At 39.9% G+C, this 27,510-nt stretch overlaps 1 non-coding gene and 1 pseudogene across 1 annotated transcript; one reads left to right on the top strand and one right to left on the bottom strand.

Moving 5' to 3' along the window:
• Positions 1-42: 42 nt before the first annotated feature.
• Positions 43-27,471, bottom strand: LOC107621050 (uncharacterized; annotated as a pseudogene).
• On the top strand, positions 8,009-8,116 carry LOC148581328 (small nucleolar RNA R71). The gene has a single exon (XR_015896346.1). It is a non-coding gene; the product is annotated as a small nucleolar RNA R71 (small nucleolar RNA).
• Positions 27,472-27,510: the final 39 nt, after the last annotated feature.

The raw sequence follows: 27,510 nt of genomic DNA, 5'->3' as shown, positions 1-27,510 counted from the left end.
ATCATAAAGCCAAAAACCATAAAAAAGAAAGTCCGACTAAATTGTCTACTGCTATGAATCTCTACTCTAGTTTTTAAGCTCCTGGGCAATTAGAACAGCCAAATAAAAGCCAGGTTCATCTACAAATTCAGCCAAATCAAAAGAATGAGCATCTGCAACAATTTGTAAACTTGTCCTATCAGGTAGGTCTGAAACTATAACTTTCGGATATTGCTTTTGTTGCTATTCTAACACTAGTCTCCCTTGCAGATGACTGATAATCACCCGTCCACCTACAGGTCAGATCCAAAATTACAGAAAGAATAAGAAGTATTTAGAGCTCTAACCTAAGTTTCAAAAGAGGAAACAATAATTAAGCTAAAATATATGTGCAATAAGAAAATCTATCAAGTTTTATCTACTATGTTTGGTGCACTGTTCTAATACACTTGAAAATTTTAGCTTCTATACTAAAGTAGTACCTAAGGAGTATTAGAAATTTGACATTTTTAATCTATCCTCTTATTCAAACTTCAGTTCAAACAAATTAAGAGCCAGGCTTTGGTAAAAGGTGTAGAAATCTTGGAATTCAAATAGCATTCTCTCCAGAGAAATTTCATTTAATGGGGCAAAACATTATTCAAAGCTTGATGAAAGACAAGATGTGTGAAGAAGTATAGATGTTACAATTAAAATTGCAAAACGTTTTAATTTCTATCTCATAATACATGATTAATAACCAAACTATATCTACACTATCATCCTTCCTTTAACCAATTTTGGCACTATCAAACTTTTTGTCATCCAGATAAATAGATTCTTTTGAATGATTTTTAAGAAATGTGTGTAAAACATGGTGCATAAAAATCAAGTCCATTTTCAACCACACAATTTGTAGAGAAATGCAAAGTAACAAGGAAAAGAACAAACTTCAACCACAAAAGAAAAACTTACCAGGTGAACATTTCTTAGCCAAAGATCCCAAAATCTAATCAAGTTTGAAGGGCAAAGCAGCAAGAAAATAGAGAAAAATAACATCAAGAGGAGCCCATTTCTCTGGAACATACACAATCTCTCCTTGCCAACACTTAACCTTATCATATTTCTCTTTAATAAGAGCCAATATCAGAAGTGAATCGTGCACCACAAAAAGAGACTTACACAAACCCACCAATGTATCCACAAACTCGTCAGTCCCAGTTGAGACTAAGACCCTTGAACCCTCTTCAAAATTCCCAGCAGATACAATACGTTCAATGCTTCTCCTGAATTCTGCATTAGAATTTAACTCAACAGAATCAAGTATAGACCAGTCCTTTTCAACAACTTCTTCAATGTAAACAACAAATGCAGAACCCTTAGGGATTGAAACTTGGGCATCTGTGTCTGACTCAATGGCTTGCAGAAAAGTTGAAATAGGCTTAATGGGTTTTATTTTAGGGAATTTGATGAAAATTTGAAAGTGGTGCACAGAAATTGTGATTACACTTTGATTATGTAAAATCATTGCTCTTTCTTTCCCTGGCAATGGCGCCAAAAATATGATGCCAATACCATGGTTCACAACTTCGCACAACTAACCAGCAAGTGCACTGGGTCGTCCAAGTAATACCTTACGTGAGTAAGGGTCGAATCCCACGGAGATTGTTGGTATGAAGCAAGCTATGGTCACCTTGTAAATCTCAGTCAGGCGGATATAAAATAGTAATGGGGTTTTCGAAATTATAGTAATAAAAGAAGGATAGAAATACTTATGTAAATCATTGGTGAGAATTTCAGATAAGCGTGTAGAGATGCTTTCGTTCCTCTGAATCTCTGCTTTCCTGCTGTCTTCATCCAATCAGTCTTACTCCTTTCCATGGCTGGCTTTATGCAAGGGCATTACCGTTGTCAGTGGCTACATCCCCTCCTCTTGTGAAAATGGTCCAAGATGCCCTGTCACGGCACGGCTAATCATCTGAGATTCCCGATCATGCTGGAATAGGATTCACCCTCCTTTTGCGTCTGTCACTACGCCCAGCACTCGCGAGTTTGAAGCTCGTCACAGTCATTCAATCATTGAATCCTACTCGGAATACCACAGACAAGGTTTAGACTTTCCGAATTCTCTTGAATGCCGCCATCATTCTAGCTTACACCACGAAGATTCTGATTAAGAGATCTAAGAGATACTCATTCAATCTAATGTAGAACGGAAGTGGTTGTCAGGCACGCGTTCATAGGGAATGATGATGATTGTCACGTTCATCATATTCAGGTTGAAGTGCGAATGAATATCTTAGAAGCGAAATAAGATGAATTGAATAGAAAACAGTAGTACTTTGCATTAATCTTTGAGGAACAGCAGAGCTCCACACCTTAATCTATGGAGTGTAGAAACTCTACCGTTAAAAATACATAAGTGAATAGAGGGTAAGCATGGCCGAATGGCCAGCCTCCCATGGAGGTCTAGAGATCTAAAAATGATCAAAAGATGATTCCAAAGATGGTTCAAAAGATGTCTAATACAATAGTAAAAAGTCCTATTTATAATAAACTAGCTACTAGGGTTTACAGAAGTAAGTAATTGATGCATAAATCCACTTCCGGGGCCCACTTGGTGTGTGCTTGGGCTGAGATTGAGTGTTACACATGTAGAGGTCATTTCTGGAGTTGAACGCCAGTTTTGGTACCAATTTGGGCGTTGAACTCCACTTTGCAACTTGTTTCTGGCGCTGGACGCCAGAATTGGGTAGAGAGCTGGCGTTGAACGCCAGTTTGCATCGTCTAAACTTGGGCAAATTATGGACTATTATACATTTCTGGAAAGCTCTGGATGTCTACTTTCCAACGCAATTAGAAGCGCGCCATTTCGAGTTCTGTAGCTCCATAAATTTCATTTTGAGTGCAGGGAGGTCAGAATCCAACAGCATCAGCAGTCCTTCTTCAACCTCTGAATCTGATTTTTGCTCAAGTCCCTCAATTTCAGCCAGAAAATACCTGAAATCACATAAAAACACACAAACTCATAGTAAAGTCTAGAAATGTGAATTTAACATAAAAACTAATGAAAACATCCCTAAAAGTAACTAGATCCTACTAAAAACATACTAAAAAGAATGCCAAAAAGCGTATAAATTATCCGCTCATCACAACACCAAACTTAAATTGTTGCTTGTCCCCAAGCAACTGAAAATCAAATAGGATAAAAAGAAGAGAATATACTATAAATTCCAAACTATCAATGAAACATAGCTCCAATCAGATGAGCGGGACTTGTAGCTTTTTGCCTCTTGAATAGTTTTGGCATCTCACTTTATCCATTGAAGTTCAGAATGATTGGCTTCTATAGGAACTCAGAGTTTAGATAGTGTTATTGACTCTCCTAGTTCAGTATGATGATTCTTGAACACAGCTATTTTATGAGTCTTGGCCGTGGCCCTAAGCACTTTGTTTTCCAGTATTACCACCGGATACATAAATGCCACAAACACATAGTTGGGTGAACCTTTTCAGATTGTGACTCAGCTTTGCTAAAGTCCCCAATTAGAGGTGTCCAGGGTTCTTAAGCACACTCTTTTTTGCTTTGGACCTTGACTTTAACCGCTCAGTCTCAAGTTTTCACTTGACACCTACACGCCACAAGCACATGGTTAGGGACAGCTCGGTTTAGCCGCTTAGACCAGGATTTTATTCCTTTAGGCCCTCCTATCCACTGATGCTCAAAGCCTTGGGATCCTTTTTATTTGCCCTTGCCTTTTGGTTTTAAGGGTTATTGGCTTTTTGCTCTTGCCTCTTGGTTTTAAGAGCTTTTGGCTTTTTCTGCTTGCTTTTTTTTTTCGCCTATTTTTTTTTCTGCAAGCTTTGTTCTTTGCTGCTTTTTCTTGCTTCAACAATCATTTTTATGATTTTTCAGATTATCAAATAACATGTCTCCTAGTCATCATTCTTTCAAGAGCCAACATATTTAACATTCTTAAACAACAACTTCAAAAGACATATGCACTGTTCAAGCATACATTCAGAAAACAAGAAGCATTGTCACCACATCAATATAATTAAGCTAAGTTCAAGGATAAATTCAAAACTCATGTACTTCTTGTTCTTTTGAATTAAAACATTTTTCATTTAAGAGAGGTGATGGATTCATAGGACATTCATAACTTTAAGACAAAGTTACTAACTACTAATGATCATGTAATGAAGACACAAACATAGATAAGCACATAACATAGAAAACGAAAAACAGAAGAAATAAGAACAAGGAATGAATCCACCTTAGTGATGGTGGCGTTTCCTTCTTGAGGAACCAATGATGTCCTTGAGCTCTTCTATGTCTCTTCCTTGTCTTTGCTGCTCCTCCCTCATTGCTTTTTGATCTTCTCTTATTTCATGAAGGATGATGGAGTGCTCTTGATGTTCCACCCTTAGTTGTCCCATGTTGGAACTCAATTCTCCTAGGAAGGTGTTGATTTGCTCCCAATAGTTTTGTGGAGGAAAATGCATTTGAGGCATCTCCGGGATCTCATAGTGATGAGCTTCAGACGCCTCTTGAGCTCCATGAATGGGCTCTCTTGCTTGCTCCATCTTTTTCCTAGTGATGGGCTTCTCTTCCTTAATGGGAATGTCTCCTTCTATGAAAGCTCCAGCTGAGTAACATAGATGGCAAATAAGATGAGGAAAAGCTAGCCTTGCCATGGGGGATGACTTTTCGGCTATTTTGTAGAGTTCATTAGAGATGACTTCATGAACTTCTATTTCCTCTCCAATCATGATGCTATGAATCATGATGGCCCGATCCACAGTAACTTCAGATCGGTTGCTAGTGGGGATGATGGAGCATTGGATGAATTCCAACCATCCTCTAGCCACAGGCTTGAGGTCCAATCTTCTTAGTTGAACCGGCTTGCCCTTGGAGTCAATCTTCCATTAAGCTCCTTCCACACATATGTCCATAAGGACTTGGTCCAACCTTTGATCAAAGTTGACTCTCCTTGTGTAGGGGCGTGCATTCTCTTCCATGTTTGGCAAGTTGAACGCCAACCTTACATTCTCCGGACTAAAATCTAAGTATTTCCCCCGAACCATTGTAACATAGTTCTTTGGATCCGGGTTCTTACTTTGATCATGGTTCTTGGTGATCCATGCATTGGCATAGAACTCTTGAACCATTAGGATGCCGACTTGTTGGATGGGATTTGTTAGAACTTCCCAACCTCTTCTTTGAATTTCATGTCGGATCTACGGATACTCATTTCTTTTGAGTTTGAAAGGGACCTCGGGGATCACCTTCTTCTTGGCCACAACATCATAGAAGTGGTCTTGATGGGCTTTGGAGATGAACCTTTCCATCTCCCATGACTCAGAGGTGGAAGCTTTTGTCTTCCCTTTTCCTTTTCTAGAGGATTCTCCGGTCTTAGGTGCCATCAATGGTAATGGAAAAACAAAAAGCTTATGCTTTTACCACACCAAACTTAGACTTTTGCTCGCCCTCGAGCAAGAGAAGAAAGAATAGATGAAGACGAAGAAGAAATGGAGGAGAGGGAGAAGGGAAGGTGCTTCGGCCAAGAAGGGTATAGAGGGATGTGTTGTATGAGTATGAGGAAGAATGGAGGGCTTTATATAGGGAAGGGAGGAGGGTGTTAGGTTCGGCCATTTAGGGTGGGTTGGGTGGGAAATTGATTTTGAATTTTGAAGGTAGGTGGAGTTTATGAGGTAGGTTTATGGGGAAGAGTGGGTGGATGTGAGTGGTGAAGGGTTAATAGGGAAGAGAGATGGAGGTGATAGATGAAGGATTTTGGGGAAGAGTGTTTATGGGATTGTGTGAAAGAAGGGTGAGAAGAGGTGAGTGGAGGTAGGTGGGGATCCTGTGGGGTCCACAGATCCTGAGGTGTCAAGGATTTACATCCCTGCACCCAATTAGGCATGCAAAATGCCTTTGCGCACACTCTGGGCGTTCAGCGCCAGATTGGTGCTTGTTCTGGGCGTTGAACGCCCATTTGTGGCCCATTTCTGGCGTTGAACGCCAGAACCATGCTTGTTCTGGGCGTTCAGCGCCAGCTCTTCTCCAAGGTGCATTTCTGGCGTTCAAACGCCCAGATGCTGCCCATTTCTGGCGTTCAGCGCCAGAACCATGCTCTGTTCTGGCGTTGAACGCCCAAAACATGCTTCTTACTGGCGTTTAAATGCCAGTAAGGTCTTCCTCCAGGGTGTGATTTTTCTTCTGCTGTTTTTGATTCCGTTCTCAATTTTTTGATTTATTTTGTGACTCCACATGATCATGTACCTATAAAGACATATAACTAAGAAAAATATAATTAGATAAATAAAAATTGGGTTGCCTCCCAACAAGTGCTTCTTTAATGTCAATAGCTTGACAGTGGGCTCTCATGGAGCCTCACAGATGTGCAGAGCTTTGTTGAGACCTCCCAACACCAAACTTAGAGTTTGGTTGTGGCCTCCCAACACCAAACTTAGAGTTTGACTGTGGGGGCTTTGTTTGACTCTGCTTTGAGAGAAGCTTTTTCTGCTTCCTCTCCATGGATGCCGAGTGAGATCCTTGAGTTGTAAACACAAGGTTGTCCTCATTTATTTGAAGGATCAATTCTCCTCTGTCCACATCAATCACAGCTCTTGCTATGGCTAGGAAAGGTCTTCCTAGGATGATGGATTCATCCTCTTCCTTTCCAGTATCCAGGACTATGAAATCAGCAGGGATGTAAAGGCCTTCAACCTTTACTAACACGTCCTCTACTTGTCCATAAGCCTGTTTTCTTGAATTGTCTGCCATCTCTAATGAGATTTTAGCAGCTTGCACCCCATAGATTCCTAGTTTCTCTATTACAGAGAGGGGCATGAGGTTTATCCCTGAACCAAGGTCACACAGAGCCTTAAAGATCATGGTGCCTATGGTACAAGGTATTATGAACTTTCCAGGATCCTGTCTCTTCTGAGGCAATGTCAGTTGATCCAGATCACTTAGTTCATTGGTGAACAAGGGAGGTTCATCTTCCCAAGTTTCAATACCAAATAATTTGGCATTCAGCTTCATGATTGCACCAAGAAACTTGGCAGTTTGCTCTTCAGTAACATCCTCATTCTCTTCAGAAGAGGAATACTCATCAGAGCTCATGAATGGCATAAGGAGGTTCAATGGAATCTCTATGGTCTCTAGATGAGCCTCAGATTCCTTTGGTTCCTCAGAGGGAAGCTCCTTATTGATCACTGGATGTCCCAGGAGGTCTTCCTCCTTGGGATTCACGTCCTCCTCTCCCTCTTTGGGTTCGGCCATTTTGGTTATGTCAATGGCCTTACACTCTCCTTTTGGATTCTCTTCTGTATTGCTTGGGAGAGTACTAGGAGGGATTTCAGTGATTCTTTTACTCAGCTGGCCTACTTGTGCTTCCAAATTTCTAATGGAAGACCTTATTTCATTCATGAAACTCACAGTGGCCTTAGATAGATCAGAGACTAAATTTGCTAAGCTAGATAGATTCTGCTCAGAATTCTCTGTCTGTTGCTGAGTGGATGATGGAAAAGGCTTGCTATTGCTAAACCTGTTTCTTCCACCATTATTAAAGCCTTGTTGAGGCTTTTGATCCTTCCATGAGAGATTTGGGTGATTTCTCCATGATGGATTGTAGGTGTTTCCATATGGTTCACCCATGTATTTTAACTCTGCTATTGCAGGGTTCTCAAAATCATAAGCTTCTTCCTCAGAAGATGCCTCTTGAGTACTGTTGGATGCAGCTTGCATTCCATTCAGACTCTGAGAAATCATATTGACTTGCTGAGTCAATATTTTATTCTGAGCCAATATGGCATTCAGAGTATCAATTTCAAGAACTCCCTTCTTCATAGGCGTCCCATTTCTCACAGGATTCCTCTCAGAAGTGTACATAAACTGGTTATTAGCAACCATGTCAATGAGTTCTTGAGCTTCTGCAGGCGTTTTCTTTTGGTGAATGGATCCACCTGCAAAAGTATCCAATGACATCTTTGATAACTCAGATAAACCATCATAGAATATATCCAGGATGGTCCATTCTGAAAGCATGTCAGAAGGACACTTTTTGGTCAGCTGCTTGTATCTTTCCCAAGCTTCATAGAGGGATTCACCTTCTTTCTGTCTGAAGGTTTGAACATCAGCTCTAAGCTTGCTCAGCTTTTGAGGAGGAAAGGACTTAGCTAAGAAAGCCGTGACCAGCTTATCCCAAGAGTTCAGGCTGTCTTTGGGTTGAGAGTCCAACCATATTCTAGCTCTGTCTCTTACAGCAAAAGGGAAAAGCATGAGCCTGTAGACTTCAGAATCTACTCCATTAGTCTTAACAGTATCACAGATCTGCAAGAATTCAGTTAAGAACTGAAAAGGATCTTCAGATGGAAGTCCATAAAACTTGCAGTTTTGCTGCATCAGAGAAACTAGCTGAGGTTTCAGCTCAAAATTATTTGCTCCAATGGCAGGAATGGAGATGCTTCTTCCATGTAAATTGGAATTAGGTGCAGTAAAGTCACCAAGCATTCTCCTTGCATTATTGTTGTTGGGTTCGGCTGCCATTTCCTTTACTTGTTCGAAATTTTCAATAAGGTTGTCTCTGGATTGTTGTAATTTAGCTTCTCTTAGTTTTCTCTTCAGAGTCCTTTCAGGTTCTGGATCCGCTTCAACAAGAATGCCTTTTTCTTTGTCCCTGCTCATAAGAAAGAGAAGAGAAAGAGAAAAGAAGAGGAATCCTCTATGTCACAGTAAAGAGGTTCCTTATCGTTAGTGGAAGAAGAAAAGAAGAAAAGAAATTCGAACACAGATGGAAGAGAGGGTTTGAATTTGGTGAGTGGTGTGAGGAAGAGATGTTAATGGATGAATAAATAAGATGAGAGAGCGAGAATTTTCGAAAATAATTTTTGAAAAAGAGTTAGTGATTTTCGAAAATAGTTTTTGAAAAAGGTTAGTAATTTTCGAAAAAAATTTTTAAAATCAAAGATTAAAATAATTAGTTAATTAAAAATAATTTTTGAAAAAGAGGGAGATATTTTCGAAAATTAGAGAGAGAGAGAGAGTTAGTTAGGTAGTTTTGAAAAAGATAAGAAACAAACAAAAAGTTAGTTAGTTAGTTGAAACAATTTTGAAAAGATAAGAAGTTAGGAAGTTAGAAAAGATATTTTGAAATCAAATTTTTGAAAAAGATAAGATGAGAAGATATTTTTGAAAAGATATGATAAAAATTAGTTTTTTTTTTTTTGAAAAAGATTTGATTTTAAAATCACAATTAATGACTTGATTCACAAGAAATCACAAGATATGATTCTAGAACTTAAAGTTTGAATCTTTCTTAACAAGTAAGTAACAAACTTGAAATTTTTGAATCAAAACATTAATTGGTGATGTTATTTTCAAAAATTATGTGATAAAGATAAGAAAAAGATTTTTGAAAAATATTTTTATAATTTTCGAAAATAACTAAGAAAAATGAAAAAGATTTTGAAAAAGATGAGATTTTTAAATTGAAAATTTGATTTGACTCATAAAAACAACTAGATTTTTAAAAATTTTTGAAAAAGTCAAATCTAATTTTCGAATTTATGAGAGAAAAAGGGAAAGATATTTTTTTTATTTTTGAATTTTTATGATGAGAGAGAAAAACAAGAAAATTGATGCAATGCATGAAAGTTATGGATCAAAACATGTGATGCATGCAAGAATGCTATGAATGTCAAGATGAACACCAAGAACACTATGAAGATCATGATGAACATCAAGAACATATTTTTGAAAAATTTTTAATGCAAAGAAAACATGCAAGACACCAAACTTAGAATTCTTTAATGCTTAGACACTAAGAATTCAGGAATGCATATGAAAAACAAGAAAAGACACAAAGCATGCAAATGCAAAGATCAAACAAGAAGACTTACCAAGAACAACTTGAAGATCATGAAGAACACTATGAATGCATGATTATTTTCGAAAAATGCAAGATGCACATGCAATTGACACCAAACTTATAACATGACTCAAGACTCAAACAAGAACACAAAAAATATTTTTGATTTTTTTATGATTTTATGATTTTTTGTATTTTCTTTTAATTTTTCAAAAATCATTTTGAAAAAGAAAAAATAAGGATTCCAAAATTTTTAATATGAATTCCAGGAATCTTATGCTCTTTAGTCTAAAGCTCCAATCAAAGGGTCAGGCATGGCTTAATAGCCAGCCAAGCTTTAGCATGTAACAGGTAGATCATGAACAGTAGTAGGTGGATTAGCACCAACTAGCTTGCTCTTGATAACAAATTGGAAGCCTCAGTCCAAATAAATTTAGACATGGCTTTACAGCCAGCCAGGCTTTAGCATGCTTCATGAAACACTAGAATTCATTCTTAAAAATTCTAAAAGAAAATATATTTTTGAAAACATTTTTTTTTTCGAAAACAAAGGAGAAATTTTTGAAAGATTTTTGAAAAATTTTTGAAAAGAAAAAAAAAGAAAATTACCTAATCTGAGCAACAAGATGAACCGTCAGTTGTCCAAACTCGAACAATCCCCGGAAACGGCGCCAAAAACTTGGTGCGCAGAAATTGTGATTACACTTTGATTATGTAAAATTCATTGCTCTTTCTTTCCCTGGCAATGGCGCCAAAAATATGATGCCAATACCATGGTTCACAACTTCGCACAACTAACCAGCAAGTGCACTGGGTCGTCCAAGTAATACCTTACGTGAGTAAGGGTCGAATCCCACGGAGATTGTTGGTATGAAGCAAGCTATGGTCACCTTGTAAATCTCAATCAGGCGGATATAAAATAGTAATGGGGTTTTCGAAATTATAGTAATAAAAGAAGGATAGAAATACTTATGTAAATCATTGGTGAGAATTTCAGATAAGCGTGTAGAGATGCTTTCGTTCCTCTGAATCTCTGCTTTCCTGCTGTCTTCATCCAATCAGTCTTACTCCTTTCCATGGCTGGCTTTATGCAAGGGCATCACCGTTGTTAGCGGCTACATCCACTCCTCTTGTGAAAATGGTCCAAGATGCCCTGTCACGGCACAGCTAATCATCTGAGGTTCCCGATCATGCTGGAATAGGATTCACCCTCCTTTTGCGTCTGTCACTACGCCCAGCACTCGCGAGTTTGAAGCTCGTCACAGTCATTCAATCATTGAATCCTACTCGGAATACCACAGACAAGGTTTAGACTTTCCGGATTCTCTTGAATGCCGCCATCATTCTAGCTTACACCACGAAGATTCTGATTAAGAGATCTAAGAGATACTCATTCAATCTAATGTAGAACGGAAGTGGTTGTCAGGCACGCGTTCATAGGGAATGATGATGATTGTCACGTTCATCATATTCAGGTTGAAGTGCAAATGAATATCTTAGAAGCAAAATAAGATGAATTGAATAGAAAACAGTAGTACTTTGCATTAATCTTTGAGGAACAGCAGAGCTCCACACCTTAATCTATGGAGTGTAGAAACTCTACCGTTAAAAATACATAAGTGAATAGAGGGTAAGCATGGCCGAATGGCCAACCTCCCATGGAGGTCTAGAGATCTAAAAATGATCAAAAGATGATTCCAAAGATGGTTCAAAAGATGCCTAATACAATAGTAAAAAGTCCTATTTATAATAAACTAGCTACTAGGGTTTACAGAAGTAAGTAATTGATGCATAAATCCACTTCCGGGGCCCACTTGGTGTGTGCTTGGGCTGAGCTTGAGTGTTACACGTGTAGAGGTCATTCCTGGAGACGCCAGTTTTGGTGCCAATTTGGGCGTTGAACTCCACTTTGCAACTTGTTTCTGGCGCTGGACGCTAGAATTGGGTAGAGAGCTGGCGTTGAATGCCAGTTTACGTCGTCTAAACTTGGGCAAAGTATGAACTATTATACATTGATGGAAAGCTCTAGATGTCTACTTTCCAACGCATTTAGAAGCGCGCCATTTCGAGTTTTGTAGCTCCAGAAATTCCATTTTGAGTGCAGGGAGGTCAGAATCCAACAGCATCAGCAGTCCTTCTTCAACCTCTGAATCTGATTTTTGCTCAAGTCCCTCAATTTCAGCCAGAAAATACCTGAAATCACAGAAAAACACACAAACTCATAGTAAAGTCTAGAAATGTGAATTTAACATAAAAACTAATGAAAACATCCCTAAAAGTAACTAGATCCTACTAAAAACATACTAAAAAGAATGCCAAAAAGCGTATAAATTATCCGCTCATCAGAAAGCACTACTGATGAGCGGATAATTTATACACTTTTTGGCATTGTTTTTAGGTAATTTTCAGTATGTTTTAATTACTTTTTAGTAAATTTTTATTAGTTTTTAAATAAAAATCACATTTCTGGACTTTACTATGATTTTGTGTATTTTTCTGTGATTTCAGATATTTTCTGGCTGAAATTGAGGGACCTGAGCAAAAATCTGATTCAGAGGCTGAAAAAGGACTGCAGATGCTGTTGGATTCTGACCTCTCTGCACTCGAAGTGGATTTTCTGGAGCTACAGAAGCCCAATTGGCGCGATCTCAATTGCGTTAAAAAGTAGACATCCTGGGCTTTCCAACAATATATAATAGTTCATACTTTGCTCAAGATTTGATGGCCCAAACCGGTGTTCCAAGTCAGCATAAAAAGTCTGGCGTCAAAATGCCAGAACTGGCATAAAAGCTGGAGTTAAACGCCCAAACTGGCACCAAAGCTGGCGTTTAACTCCAAGAAATGTCTCTACATGTGAAAGCTTCAACGCTCAGCCCAAACACACACCAAGTGGGCCTGGAAGTGGATTTCTGCATCATTTACTCATTTCTGTAAACCCTAGGTTACTAGTTCTCTATAATTAGGACCTTTTGCTATTGTATTTTCATCTTTGATTAGTCTTATGCTATCTTAGACCTTTATGGGGGCTGGCCATTTGGCCATGCCTGGACCTTCATTACTTTTTTATTTTCAACGGTGGATTTTCTACACCCCATGGATTAAGGTGTGGATCTTTGCTGTTCTTCATGAATTAATGCAAAGTACTATTGTTTTTCTATTCAATTCAAGCTTATTCTTATTCCAAGATATTCACTCGCACTTCAACCTGATGAATGTGATGATCTGTGACACTCATCATCATTCTCACCTATGAACGCGTGCCTGACAACCACTTCCGTTCTATCTGCAATGGCTTGAGTGTGTATCTCCTAGCCTCCATTCCAAAAGATCGGAGTCTTCGTGGTATAAGCTAGAATTATTGGCGGTCATTCCTGAGATCCGGAAAGTCTAAACCTTGTCTATGGTATTTCGAGTAGGATCTGGGATGGGATGACTGTGACAAGCTTCAAACTCGCGAGTGTTCGGCGTAGTGACAGACGCAAAAGGATCAATGGATCCTATTCCAACATGATCGAGAACCAACAGCTGATTAGCCGTGTGGTGACAGCGCATTTGGACTATTTTCACTGAGAGGATGGGAGGTAGCCATTGACAACAGTGATACCCAACATACAGCTTGCCATGGAAAGGAGTATGAATGATTGGATGAAGACAATAGGAAAGCAGAAGTTCAGGAGGAACAAAGCATCTTCATACGCTTATCTGAAATTCTCACCAATGAATTACATAAGTATCTCTATCTTATCTTATATTTTATTCATCTTTTAATTATCAATTCTCCATAACCATTTGAATCCACCTGACTGAGATTTACAAGATGACCATAGCTTGCTTCAAGCCGACAATCTCCATGGGATCGACCCTTACTCACGTAAGGTTTATTACTTGGACGACCCAGTGCACTTGCTGGTTAGTTGTGCGAAGTTGTAAAAAAGAAGTGAGATTATAATTGTGCATACCAAGTTGTTGGCGCCATTGAAGATCACAATTTCGTGCACCAACTACCACAGAAATAAACATGTTGGTGCTTCAATTGAAGGTTTTGGTGGAATTTGCATAGTGGTGGGGTTATGGGGTGGAAGGAACCTACAGAAACAAAATTCATGGGAAGAAAGAATTTATTTTTACAAGTGTGTTTGCTCCTAAAACCGGATGCTGATGCTCAAATTTGTGTCTTGGAAGTTGAGAATAGAGGTTAGAGCTTAGGTTTGGATATTGAGGACTTGCTGGTGCACGAATTATGAATCACACTTTTCACAACTCGTACCACTGACCAGCAAGTGCACTGGGTCGTCCAAGTAATACCTCACGTGAGTAAGGGTCGAATCCCACGGAGACTGTTGGTTTGAAGCAATCTATGGTTATCTTGTAAATCTTAGTCAGGAAGTCAATTACGTTTATCAGTTGATTTGCAAATAAACAAGAGAGCATAAATTAAAGGTTACTTGTTATGCAGTAATGGAGAATATGTTGGAGTTTTGGAGATGCTTTGTCTTCTGAATCTCTGCTTTCCTTTGTCTTCTGATTCACGCACGCACGTCCTCCTATGGCAAGCTGTGTGTTGGTGGATCACCGTTGTCAATGGCTACCTTCCATCCTTCCAGTGAAAACTACGCTCACGCGCTCTGTCACAGCACGGCTAATCACCGGTTGGTTCTCGATCCGGTTGGAATAGGATTTACTATCCTTTTGCGTCTGTCACTAACGCCCAGCCTTCAGGAGTTTGAAGCTCGTCACAGTCATTCAATCCTTGAATCCTACTCGGAATACCACAGACAAGGTTTAGACTTTCCGGATTCTCATGAATGCCGCCATCAGTTCTAGCTTATACCACGGAGATTCTGATTAAGGAATCCAAGAGATACTCATTCAATCGTATATAGAATGAAGGTGGTTGTCAGGCACACGTTCATGATTTGAGGAAGGTGATGAGTGTCACAGATCATCACCTCCATCACAGTTAAGCGCGAATGAACATCTTAGATAGGAACAAGCGTGTTTGAATGGAAAACAGAAATACTTGCATTAATTCATCGAGACACAGCAGAGCTCCTCACCCCCAACAATGGGGTTTAGAGACTCATGCCGTCAGAGAATACAAAGTTTAGATCTAAAATGTCATGAGGTACAAAATAAGTCTCTAAAAGTTGTTTAAATACTAAACTAGTGGCCTAGGTTTACAAAATATGAGTAAATTATGATGGATGATGCAGAGATCCACTTCTGGGGCCCACTTGGTGCGTGTTGGGCTGAGACTTAAGCAATTCACGTGAAGAGGCCATTTGTGGAGTTGAACGCCAGTTTTTATGCCAGTTTGGGCGTTCAACTCCAGCTTTTGATCCTTTTCTGGCGCTGGACGCCAGAATTGGGCAGAGAACTGGCATTGAACGCCAGTTTACGTCGTCTATCCTTGTGCAAAGCATGGACTATTATATATTGATGGAAAGCCCTGGATGTCTACTTTCCAACGCAATTGGAAGCATGCCATTTCGAGTTTGGTAGCTCCAGAAAATCTACTTTGAGTGTAGGGAGGTCAGAATCCAACAGCATCAGCAGTCCTTTTTCAGCCTGAATCAGATTTTTGCTCAGCTCCTTCAATTTCAGCCAGAAAAATACTTGAAATTACAGAAAAACACACAACTCATAGTAAATTCCAGAAATATGAATTTTTTCCTAAAAACTAATGAAAATAGACTAAAAACTAACTAAAACACACTCAAAACTATATGAAATTAACCCCAAAAGGCGTATAAAATATCCGCTCATCACAACACCAAACTTAAACTGTTGCTTGTCCTCAAGCAACTAGACAAATAAAATATAAGACTAATAGGTTGAGAAGCAATAATATCTCAGAGTTTTTGAGTGAAGCTCAGATTCTAATTAGATGAGCGGGACTAGTAGCTTTTTGCTTCTGAACAGTTTTGGCATCTCACTTTATCCATTGAAGCTCAGAGTGATTGGCATCTATAGGAACTTAGAATTCAGATAGTGTTATTGATTCTCCTATTTCAGTGTGATGATTCTTGAACATAGCTATTTTATGAGTCTTGGCCGTGGCCCTAAGCACTTTGTTTTCCAGTATTACCACCGGATACATAAATGCCACAGACACATAATTGGGTGAACCTTTTAGATTGTGACTCAGCTTTGCTAAAGTCCCCAATTAGAGGTGTCCAGAGTTCTTAAGCACACTCTTCTTTTTGCCTTGGACCTTGACTTTAACCGCTCAGTCTCAAGTTTTCACTTGACACCTTCACGCCACAAGCACATGGTTAGGGACAGCTTGGTTTAGCCGCTTAGACCAGGATTTTATTCCTTTAGGCCCTCCTATCCACTGATGCTCAAAGCCTTGGGATCCTTTTTATTTGCCCTTGCCTTTTGGTTTTAAGGGTTATTGGCTTTTTCTGCTTGCTTTTTCTTTTTCTTTCTATTTTTTTTTCTGCAAGCTTTGTTCTTTGCTGCTTTTTCTTGCTTCAAGAATCATTTTTTTGATTTTTCAGATTATCAATAACATGTCTCATGTTCATCATTCTTTCAAGAGCCAACATATTTAACAGTCTTAAACAACAAATTCAAAAGACATATGCACTGTTCAAGCATTCATTCAGAAGACAGAAAGCATTGCCACCACATTTAACTAATTAGAATTTCTCTTATTAAAACTCGAAATTTTATTGCCTCTTATTTAAAAGATCTACTACTTTATTCATGTTTGCTGATGATGAGAAAAATAAACTATAGCTTAATTGGAGATAAAATCAAATTAGATACTAATTACTACTATATGACTCCTAAGGTAAACTTCTATAAGGACACTGTCACAGAGTTAAGGCAGAAATTGGAAATTAACAACCTTTATTCTGGGGGAACGGGGGTTCCTCTGATCCTTGGGGTGCTTGGTCCTACAAGAGAAGACTTTTGGCGCTTCAATTCCCTTAAGTCACGCCCTTGCTCCTCTTGTTCTTTAAACATATAGGTCAGCATTTGACTGTGTTCCTTCTGTTCTTTTATTATTTGCTCCATGGCTTCCCGTATCTTGGTAACGGACGTCTCAAGATACTCCCAGTATTCAGCTTGAGGGATCTCTGGGAGGAATTCCTGTGCTCTCTTCTTGATGGGATCCTCCTGTGCTTGTTGTTTTTCCATTGATGCTCTGGTGATTGGCTTTTTAATTAGGATATACTCAGTTATTCCCATCCTTACTCCAGCGTCCTTGCAGAGCAGAGAAATCACGTTTGGATAAGCCAACCTGGCCTCTTTTGAATTTTTGTTAGCAATCTTGTAGAGTTCAGTTGAAATTAGCTGATGAACCTCCACTTCCTTTCCCATCATGATGCAATGGATCATCACTGCTCTTTTAACTGTGACTTCAGAACGGTTGCTAGTAGGCAACAGAGAACTCCCAATGAAGTCCAGCCATCCTCTGGCGACTGGTGTGAAATCCTCTCTCTTGAGTTGATTTGGGACAACCTTTGTGTTGGTGGTCCACCTGGCTCCAGGGATACATATGTCCTCTAGAATCTTATCCAGGTCAATGTCTGCTCTCATCATCCTCCTGTTGAAGGAGTCTGGATCATCCTTTAGCTGAGGTAGCTTTAAGATCTCTCTGATCTTGTCAGGGGTGGTATGAACAATCTTCCCTCTGACCATGGTCCGAAATTCATAGAAGGCAGTTCCAAATAGTTTTTTCTTGTCAGTCTGCCACATATTAGCATAGAACTCCTAGACCATGTTCCTTCCCACTTTCGTTTCAGGATTAGCTAGGACTTCCCAGTTTCTGATTCGAATTTGCTCCTGGATCTCCGGATATTCATCTTCTTTCAGATCGAATCTAACTTCCGGGATCACTGATCTCAGACCCATTACTTTAAGATAATGGTCTGAATGTTCTTTAGATAAGAACTTCCCTTGATTCCAAAGTGGTTTTGGAACGCTCTCTTTCTTGCCTCTTGGAGTTAGTTGTTTTCCTTTAGGAGCCATGATCTTAGTGATCTCGGATAAACACACCAAACTTAGAGGTTTGCTTGTCCTCAAGCAAAAGAAAAGAAAGGAGAGGGATAGAAGGAGAGCTAGGTTCAATTGTTGATGGAGGAGGAGGGAGGCCGAACCCAAATTTAAAGGGAGGGGGGTGGGTTTTCGAAAAATTGGAAAAGATAAGATAAAAAGATTGAGTTGAAAAAGATAAGATAGAAGATATAGTTTAATTTTGAAAAGATATGATAGATTTTTGAAAAAGATAAATCTGAATTTTGAAAAAGATAATATGGAGATTTGAAAAAGATATGGATTAGTTGAAAAGATTTTTGAGTGAAAAAGATAGATTTGTTTTCAGAAAAGTTTTGAAAAGAGTTTGGATTGAATTTGGAAAGAGGGATTTTTAGAAATTAAGGATTTTAGAAATCAGGGTTCTTAACATGTTCATGTAAAAATCATGCATTGAAACATAAAAATTTGAAATTAAAATGGAAATACGTGTGGAAAAATGAATTTGGCTCCTCCCTGCTGTCCTGGCGTTTGAACGCCAAAACACTGCCTGTTTTGGGCGTTCAGCGCCCAAATGCTGCTCTCCTGGGCGTTCAGCGCCTAGCTGCTGCCATTACTGGCGTTCAACGCCCAGTGGGTGCCCCTTTCTGGCGCTGAACGCCCAGATTGCTACCATTACTGGCGTTCAACGCCCAGTGGATGCCCATTTTGGGCGTTGAACGCCCAAAATATATTTTTACTGGTGTTTTCTTGCCAGTGAGCTCTTTTTCTCTGTTTTGTGTGTCGAGGTCTTCTGTAAATGATTATTTACCTTGTTGCCAAAACAAATAAGAATAAAAATAGAAATAGGGCAAAATGCTTAGAGGATTGTTGCCCCATGGCTGGGTTGCCTCCCAGCAAGCACTTCTTTATTGTCTTTAGCTGGACCTTGCTGAGCTTTTAATCTAGCTTCAGCCTTGAGCATTCTTGCTCAATGTTGCCTTCAAGATAATGCTTGATTCTCTGTCCATTGACAATGAACTTCTTATCAGAATCAATATCTTGAAGCTCCACATAACCATATGGTGATACACTTGTAATCACGTATGGTCCCCTCCACCGGGATTTCAGTTTTCCGGGGAATAGCCTGAGTCTCGAGTTAAACAACAGGACCTTCTGTCCTGGTTTAAAGATTCTAGATGACAGCTTTCTGTCATGCCATTTTTTTTATTTTTCTTTATAAAGCTTGGCATTTTCGAAAGCTGTGAATCTGAATTCCTCTAGCTCATTTAGCTGGAGCAATCATTTTTCTCCTGCTAATTTGGCATCAAAGTTTAGGAATCTGGTCGCCCAGTAGGCTTTATGTTCCAGTTCCACGGGCAGGTGACATGCCTTACCATACACGAGTTGGTATAGAGAGGTCCCTATAGGGGTTTTGAATGCTGTTCTGTAAGCCCACAGAGCATCATCCAAGCTCCGTGCCCAATCCTTTCTACGGGTATTTACTGTCCGTTCCAGGATTCTCTTTAATTCTCTGTTAGAGACTTCAGCTTGCCCATTGGTTTGTGGATGATATGGAGTAGCCACCTTATGGCGAATTCCATACCGAACCATGGCAGAGTAAAGCTGTTTATTGCAGAAGTGAGTGCCCCCATCACTGATTAGTACTCTAGGGACACCAAACCTGCTAAAGATATGTTTCTGGAGGAACTTCAGCACTGTTTTAGTATCATTGGTGGGAGTGGCAATAGCCTCAACCCATTTTAATACATAGTCAACTGCCACCAGAATATAAGTGTTTGAGTATGATGGTGGGAAAGGTCCCATGAAGTCAATTCCCCATACGTCAAACAACTCAATTTCCAAGATTCCTTGTTGAGGCATGGCGTAACCATGAGGCAGATTACCAGCTCTTTGACAACTGTCACAATTACGTACAAACTCTCGGGAATCTTTATAGAGTGTGGGCCAATAGAAGCCACATTGGAGGACCTTGGTGGCTGTTCGCTCACCTCCGAAATGGCCTCCATATTGAGATCCGTGGCAATGCCACAGGATCCTCTGTGCTTCTTCTCTAGGCACACACCTACGGATAATTCCGTCTGCACATCTCTTAAAGAGATAAGGTTCATCCCACAAGTAGTACTTTGCATCAGTAATTAATTTCTTCTTTTGTATCCTGTTGTACTCCTTGGGTATGAACCTTGCAGCTTTATAGTTTGCAAAATCGGCAAACCATGGTGCTTCCTGAATGGAAAATAAATGCTCATCAGGAAACGTCTCAGAGATCTCAAGAAAGGGGAGGGACATCCCTTCCACTGGCTCTATCCAAGACAGATGATCAGCCACTTGTTTCTCTGTCCCTTTTCTGTCTCTTATTTCTATATCAAATTCTTGCAGAAGCAATACCCATCTAATGAGCCTGGGTTTTGAATCCTGCTTTGTGAATAAATATTTAAGAGCAGCATGGTCAGTATACACAATCACTTTTGATCCTACTAAGTATGATCTGAACTTGTCAATGGCGTAAACCACTGCAAGTAGTTCTTTTTCTGTGGTTGTGTAATTTTTCTGGGCATCATTTAGAATGCGACTGGCATAATAAATGACATGCAGAAGCTTGTCGTGCCTCTGTCCCAATACTGCACCAATGGCATGATCACTGGCATCACACATTAGCTCAAATGGTAATGTCCAGTCTGGTGCAGAGATGACTGGTGCTGTGACCAGCTTAGCTTTCAGCATTTCAAACGCCTGCAGGCACTCTGTGTCTAACACAAATAGTGTGTCAGCAGCTAGCAGATTGCTTAGAGGTTTTGCGATTTTTGAAAAATCCTTTATAAACCTCCTATAGAATCCTGCATGCCCTAGAATGCTTCTGATTGCCTTAACATTGGCAGGTGGTGGTAATTTTTCAATTACCTCTATTTTTGCTTGATCCACCTCTATTCTCTTGTTTGAGATTTTATGCCCAAGAACAATTCCTTCAGTCACCATGAAGTGACACTTTTCCCAGTTTAAAACTAGGTTGGTCTCTTGGCATCTTTTCAGAACAAGTTTCAGGTGATCAAGACAGGAGCTGAATGAGTCTCCATATACTGAGAAGTCATCCATGAAGACTTCCAGAAATTTTTCCACCATATCAGAGAAAATAGAGAGCATGCATCTCTGGAAGGTTGCAGGCGCATTACATAGCCCAAATGGCATACTTCTATAAGCAAACACTCCAGATGGACATGTGAATGCTGTTTTCTCTTGATCTTGGGGATCCACTGCAATTTGGTTATAGCCTGAGTAGCCATCCAAAAAGCAGTAATAATCATGACCTGCTAGTCTTTCTAGCATCTGGTCTATGAATGGTAAAGGAAAATGATCCTTTCTGGTGGCTGTATTGAGCCTTCTATAGTCAATACACATGCGCCACCATGTAACTGTTCTTGTAGGAACCAGTTCATTTTTTTCATTATGAATCACTGTCATGCCTCCCTTTTTTGGGACGACTTGAACAGGGCTCACCCAGGGGCTATCAGAAATAGGATAAATAATCCCAGCCTCCAGTAATTTGGTGATCTCTTTCTGCACCAATTCTTTCATGGCTGGATTTAGCCGCCTCTGTGGTTGAACCACTGGTTTGGCATTATCCTCCAATAAGATTTTGTGCATGCATCTAGCTGGGCTTATACCCTTAAGGTCACCTATGGACCACCCAAGAGCTGTCTTGTGTGTCCTTAGCACTTGAATAAGTGCCTCCTCTTCCTGTGAATTTAAAGCAGAGCTTATGATCACTGGAAAAGTGTCACCTTCTCCCAAAAACGCATATTTCAAGGATGGTGGTAATGGCTTGAGCTCGGGTTTAGGAGGTTTTTCCTCTTTCAGAAGAAAGTTCAGAGGCTCTTTCATGTCCTCTGAATCCTCCAAATCAGGCTGAACATCTTTAAAGATGTCTTCCAACTCTGATTCGAGACTCTCAGCCATGTTGATCTCTTCTACCAAAGAGTCAATAAGATCAACTTTCATGCAGTCTGTTGATGTGTCTGGATGCTGCATGGCTTTGACAGCATTCAACTTAAACTCATCATCATTGACTCTCAGGGTTATTTCCCCCTGTTGGACGTCAATGAGAGATCGTCCAGTTGCTAGGAAGGGTCTTCCAAGAATGAGAGTAGCACTCTTGTGCTCCTCCATTTCCAGCACAACAAAATCAGTGGGAAAGGCGAATGGCCCAACTCTAACAATCATGTCTTCAATCACGCCTGATGGGTATTTAGTAGAACCATCAGCAAGTTGGAGACATATCCGGGTTGGTTTAACTTTTTCAGTTAAGCCAAGCTTTCTGATAGTGGATGCAGGTATTAGGTTGATGCTTGCCCCAAGATCGCATAAAGCTGTCTTGGTGCAATTACCTTCTAATATGCATGGTATCAGAAAACTCCCAAGGTCTTTAAGCTTTTCAGGAAAGCTTTTCAGAATGACTGCACTGCATTCTTCAGTGAGGAGAACTCTTTCTGTTTCTCTCCAATCCTTCTTATGACTCAAGATCTCTTTCATGAACTTGGCATAAGAAGGTATTTGCTCAAGTGCTTCTGCAAATGGAATCTTTATTTCAAGAGTCATGAGATAATCTGCAAAGCGAGCAAATTGCTTATCCTGCTCCTCTTTCTAGAGTTTTTGAGGATAAGGTATCTTGGCTTTATATTCTTCAACCTTAGTTGCTGCAGGTTTATTGCCTATAGAAGTGGTTGAAGAAGCCTTTTTAGAGGGATTGTTATCGGCATTTGTGTGTGTCTGATCCCTCACTAGCAATTGAGTTCCAGAGTTAGAAGCTGGAGTGACGTTAGATGCCAGCTCATTGTCTGTTCCTGGCGTCTGAACGCCAAAACTGTGCCCATTTTGGGCGTTCAACGCTGGATCCTGCCCCATTTGGGCGTTCAACGCCAGATTCTTGCCCATTTCTGGCGTTGAACGCCAATCCTGCCTTGTTTCTGGCGTTGAACGCCAGTTTTGGGCATGGTCTGGGCACTCAGCGCTAGCCTGCCACCAATTTTCTGGCGTTTTAGCGCCAGAATTATTTTTTCCTGGGCTCTTACTGTCCTCAGGTGAATCTTTGGTGGGTTGCTCATTTCTTGACTTTTTGATGCCTTGAGGTGGGGTATTTAATGTTTTCCCACTTCTTAATTGAACTACTTGGCATTCTTCTGCTATTTGCCTTGATAGCTGTTGCTTTGTTTGCTTAAACTGTTCGTCCATATGTATATTAGCTATCCTTGTCTCTTGTAACCTGTCCTTAAATTCGGCTAGCTGCTTTGTTAGAAAATCCAATTGCTGATTGAATTCAACAGCTTGTTTTACAGGACTGAGTTCAGCAGTTACTGTTTTAACCTCTTCATTCATGGAAGGGTTGCTGCTTAGGTACAGATGCTGATTCCTGGCAACTGTATCAATGAGCTCTTGAGCCTCTTCAATTGTCTTTCTCATGTGGATAGATCCACCAGCGGAGTAATCTAGAGACATCTGAGCTCCTTCTGCAAGCCCATAGTAGATGTCTAACTGAACCCACTCTGAAAACATTTCAGAGGGACATTTTCGTAGCATCTCTCTGTATCTATCTCTCCCAGGCATCATAAAGAGATTCATTATCTCCTTGTTTAAAGCCTTGGATGTCCAGCCTTAGCTGTGTCATCCTTTTTGGAGGGAAATATTGATTCAGGAATTTTTCTGTCAGCTGTTTCCATGTCTTTATGCTGGCCTTAGGTTGGTTATTCAAACACCTCTTAGCTTGGTCTTTTACAGCAAATGGAAATACTAATAGTCTGTAGACATCCTGATCTATTTCTTTATCATGTACTGTGTCAGCAATTTGTAGAAACTGTGCCAGAAACTCTGTAGGTTCTTCCTGTGGAAGGCCGGAATACTGGCAACTTTGCTGCACCATGATAATGAGCTGAGGATTCAACTCAAAGCTACTGACTCCAATGGAGGGTATGCAGATGCTACTCCCATATGAAGCAGTAGAGGGGTTAGAATATGACCCCAGAGTCCTCCTGGACTGTTCATTTCCGCTTAGATCCAGGATGGAGAAAGGGAGATGATGTAAAATAGAGAAAGTATTTTTATTTATTTAATTTATTTATTTATTTAGAAAACAAAATAAATTAAAATAAAATAAATAAAAATGGGTGAAGATTTTCGAAAAAATGAGAAGTGGATTTCTGCATCATTTACTCATTTCTGTAAACCCTAGGTTACTAGTTCTCTATAAATAGGACCTTTTGCTATTGTATTTTCATCTTTGATTAGTCTTATGCTATCTTAGACCTTTATGGGGGCTGGCCATTTGGCCATGCCTGGACCTTCATTACTTTTTTATTTTCAACGGTGGATTTTCTACACCCCATGGATTAAGGTGTGGATCTTTGCTGTTCTTCATGAATTAATGCAAAGTACTATTGTTTTTCTATTCAATTCAAGCTTATTCTTATTCCAAGATATTCACTCGCACTTCAACCTGATGAATGTGATGATCTGTGACACTCATCATCATTCTCACCTATGAACGCGTGCCTGACAACCACTTCCGTTCTATCTGCAATGGCTTGAGTGTGTATCTCCTAGCCTCCATTCCAAAAGATCGGAGTCTTCGTGGTATAAGCTAGAATTATTGGCGGTCATTCCTGAGATCCGGAAAGTCTAAACCTTGTCTATGGTATTTCGAGTAGGATCTGGGATGGGATGACTGTGACAAGCTTCAAACTCGCGAGTGTTCGGCGTAGTGACAGACGCAAAAGGATCAATGGATCCTATTCCAACATGATCGAGAACCAACAGCTGATTAGCCGTGTGGTGACAGCGCATTTGGACTATTTTCACTGAGAGGATGGGAGGTAGCCATTGACAACAGTGATACCCAACATACAGCTTGCCATGGAAAGGAGTATGAATGATTGGATGAAGACAATAGGAAAGCAGAAGTTCAGGAGGAACAAAGCATCTTCATACGCTTATCTGAAATTCTCACCAATGAATTACATAAGTATCTCTATCTTATCTTATATTTTATTCATCTTTTAATTATCAATTCTCCATAACCATTTGAATCCGCCTGACTGAGATTTACAAGATGACCATAGCTTGCTTCAAGCCGACAATCTCCATGGGATCGACCCTTACTCACGTAAGGTTTATTACTTGGACGACCCAGTGCACTTGCTGGTTAGTTGTGCGAAGTTGTAAAAAAGAAGTGAGATTATAATTGTGCATACCACGTTGTTGGCGCCATTGAAGATCACAATTTCGTGCACCAACTACCACAGAAATAAACATGTTGGTGCTTCAATTGAAGGTTTTGGTGGAATTTGCATAGTGGTGGGGTTATGGGGTGGAAGGAACCTACAGAAACAAAATTCATGGGAAGAAAGAATTTATTTTTACAAGTGTGTTTGCTCTTAAAACCGGATGCTGATGCTCAAATTTGTGTCTTGGAAGTTGAGAATAGAGGTTAGAGCTTAGGTTTGGATATTGAGGACTTGCTGGTGCACGAATTATGAATCACACTTTTCACAACTCGTACCACTGACCAGCAAGTGCACTGGGTCGTCCAAGTAATACCTCACGTGAGTAAGGGTCGAATCCCACGGAGACTGTTGGTTTGAAGCAATCTATGGTTATCTTGTAAATCTTAGTCAGGAAGTCAATTACGTTTATCAGTTGATTTGCAAATAAACAAGAGAGCATAAATTAAAGGTTACTTGTTATGCAGTAATGGAGAATATGTTGGAGTTTTGGAGATGCTTTGTCTTCTGAATCTCTGCTTTCCTCTGTCTTCTGATTCACGCACGCACGTCCTCCTATGGCAAGCTGTGTGTTGGTGGATCACCGTTGTCAATGGCTACCTTCCATCCTTCCAGTGAAAACTACGCTCACGCGCTCTGTCACAGCACGGCTAATCACCGGTTGGTTCTCGATCCGGTTGGAATAGGATTTACTATCCTTTTGTGTCTGTCACTAACGCCCAGCCTTCAGGAGTTTGAAGCTTGTCACAGTCATTCAATCCTTGAATCCTACTCGGAATACCACAGACAAGGTTTAGACTTTCCGGATTCTCATGAATGCCGCCATCAGTTCTAGCTTATACCACGGAGATTTTGATTAAGGAATCCAAGAGATACTCATTCAATCGTATATAGAACGAAGGTGGTTGTCAGGCACACGTTCATGATTTGAGGAAGGTGATGAGTGTCACAGATCATCACCTCCATCACAGTTAAGCGCGAATGAACATCTTAGATAGGAACAAGCGTGTTTGAATGGAAAACAGAAATACTTGCATTAATTCATCGAGACACAGCAGAGCTCCTCACCCCCAACAATGGGGTTTAGAGACTCATGCCGTCAGAGAATACAAAGTTTAGATCTAAAATGTCATGAGGTACAAAATAAGTCTCTAAAAGTTGTTTAAATACTAAACTAGTGGCCTAGGTTTACAAAATATGAGTAAACTATGATGGATGATGCAGAGATCCACTTCTGGGGCCCACTTGGTGCGTGTTGGGCTGAGACTTAAGCAATTCACATGCAGAGGCCATTTGTGGAGTTGAACGCCAGTTTTTATGCCAGTTTGGGCGTTCAACTCCAGCTTTTGATCCTTTTCTGGCGCTGGACGCCAGAATTGGGCAGAGAACTGGCGTTGAACGCCAGTTTACGTCATCTATCCTTGTGCAAAGTATGGACTATTATATATTGCTGGAAAGCCCTGGATGTCTACTTTCTAACGCAATTGGAAGCATGCCATTTTGAGTTTGGTAGCTCCATAAAATCCACTTTGAGTGCAGAGAGGTCAGAATCCAACAGCATCAGCAGTCCTTTTTCAGCCTGAATCAGATTTTTGCTCAGCTCCTTCAATTTCAGCCAGAAAAATACCTAAAATTACAGAAAAACACAAAACTCATAGTAAAGTCCTGAAATATGAATTTTTTCCTAAAAACTAATGAAAATAGAGTAAAAACTAACTAAAACACACTCAAAACTATATGAAATTAACCCCAAAAAGCGTATAAAATATCCGCTCATCACTTGCCGAAAGAGGTTTTACTCAGAGAAGACATCAAGACAGGATATAATTCGTGGGAGGTGCTGCAATTTTCATTTATTTAAGAAAAATATCAGATCATTAATAATTTTTTTTATATTTATCTTCCATTTAAATTGATATGATTAATTTTTTATTTTAGGGTTAAGAACTTTTTTCGTCCCTAAGGTCTGAGGCCAAAATCAAAATCGTCCCCGACCTTTTTTTGTTATTAAAATCATCCTCAACGTTACAAAATATTATAAAATCGTCCTTTTCTACTTTAATTTTTTTTTATCAAATTACCCTTAATAATTAATATAAATAATATTAAAAAAATAAAAACAAAACCTCCCCCCTCCACCTGCACCCCCATTCCCGGATCTATTTCCTTTCTTCTCTCCCCATCCCCTTCCTCATACCCCTATCTTCGAAACCCCCAAACCCCAATCCCAACTCCAATTCTTCTTATCTCCCTTTCTGCTACCCTACTATCTCCGCCCTTGCCTCCTTCGCCACCTTCTTCTTTCTCTCCATCACCAACCTCAACCCTTCCTCCATTGGTGTTATCCTCACCTTTCTCAGCCACCCACCAACGACAATCATGTCGGCATCGACCTCAACAGCGTCGTTTTAGCTCTGGCT

The sequence above is a fragment of the Arachis ipaensis genome, chromosome B10 (assembly GCF_059453495.1).
Source record: "Arachis ipaensis isolate K30076 ecotype BB chromosome B10, ASM5945349v1, whole genome shotgun sequence".
Taxonomy (NCBI): domain Eukaryota; kingdom Viridiplantae; phylum Streptophyta; class Magnoliopsida; order Fabales; family Fabaceae; genus Arachis; species Arachis ipaensis.
This window is presented reverse-complemented; position numbering and strand designations above follow the sequence as displayed.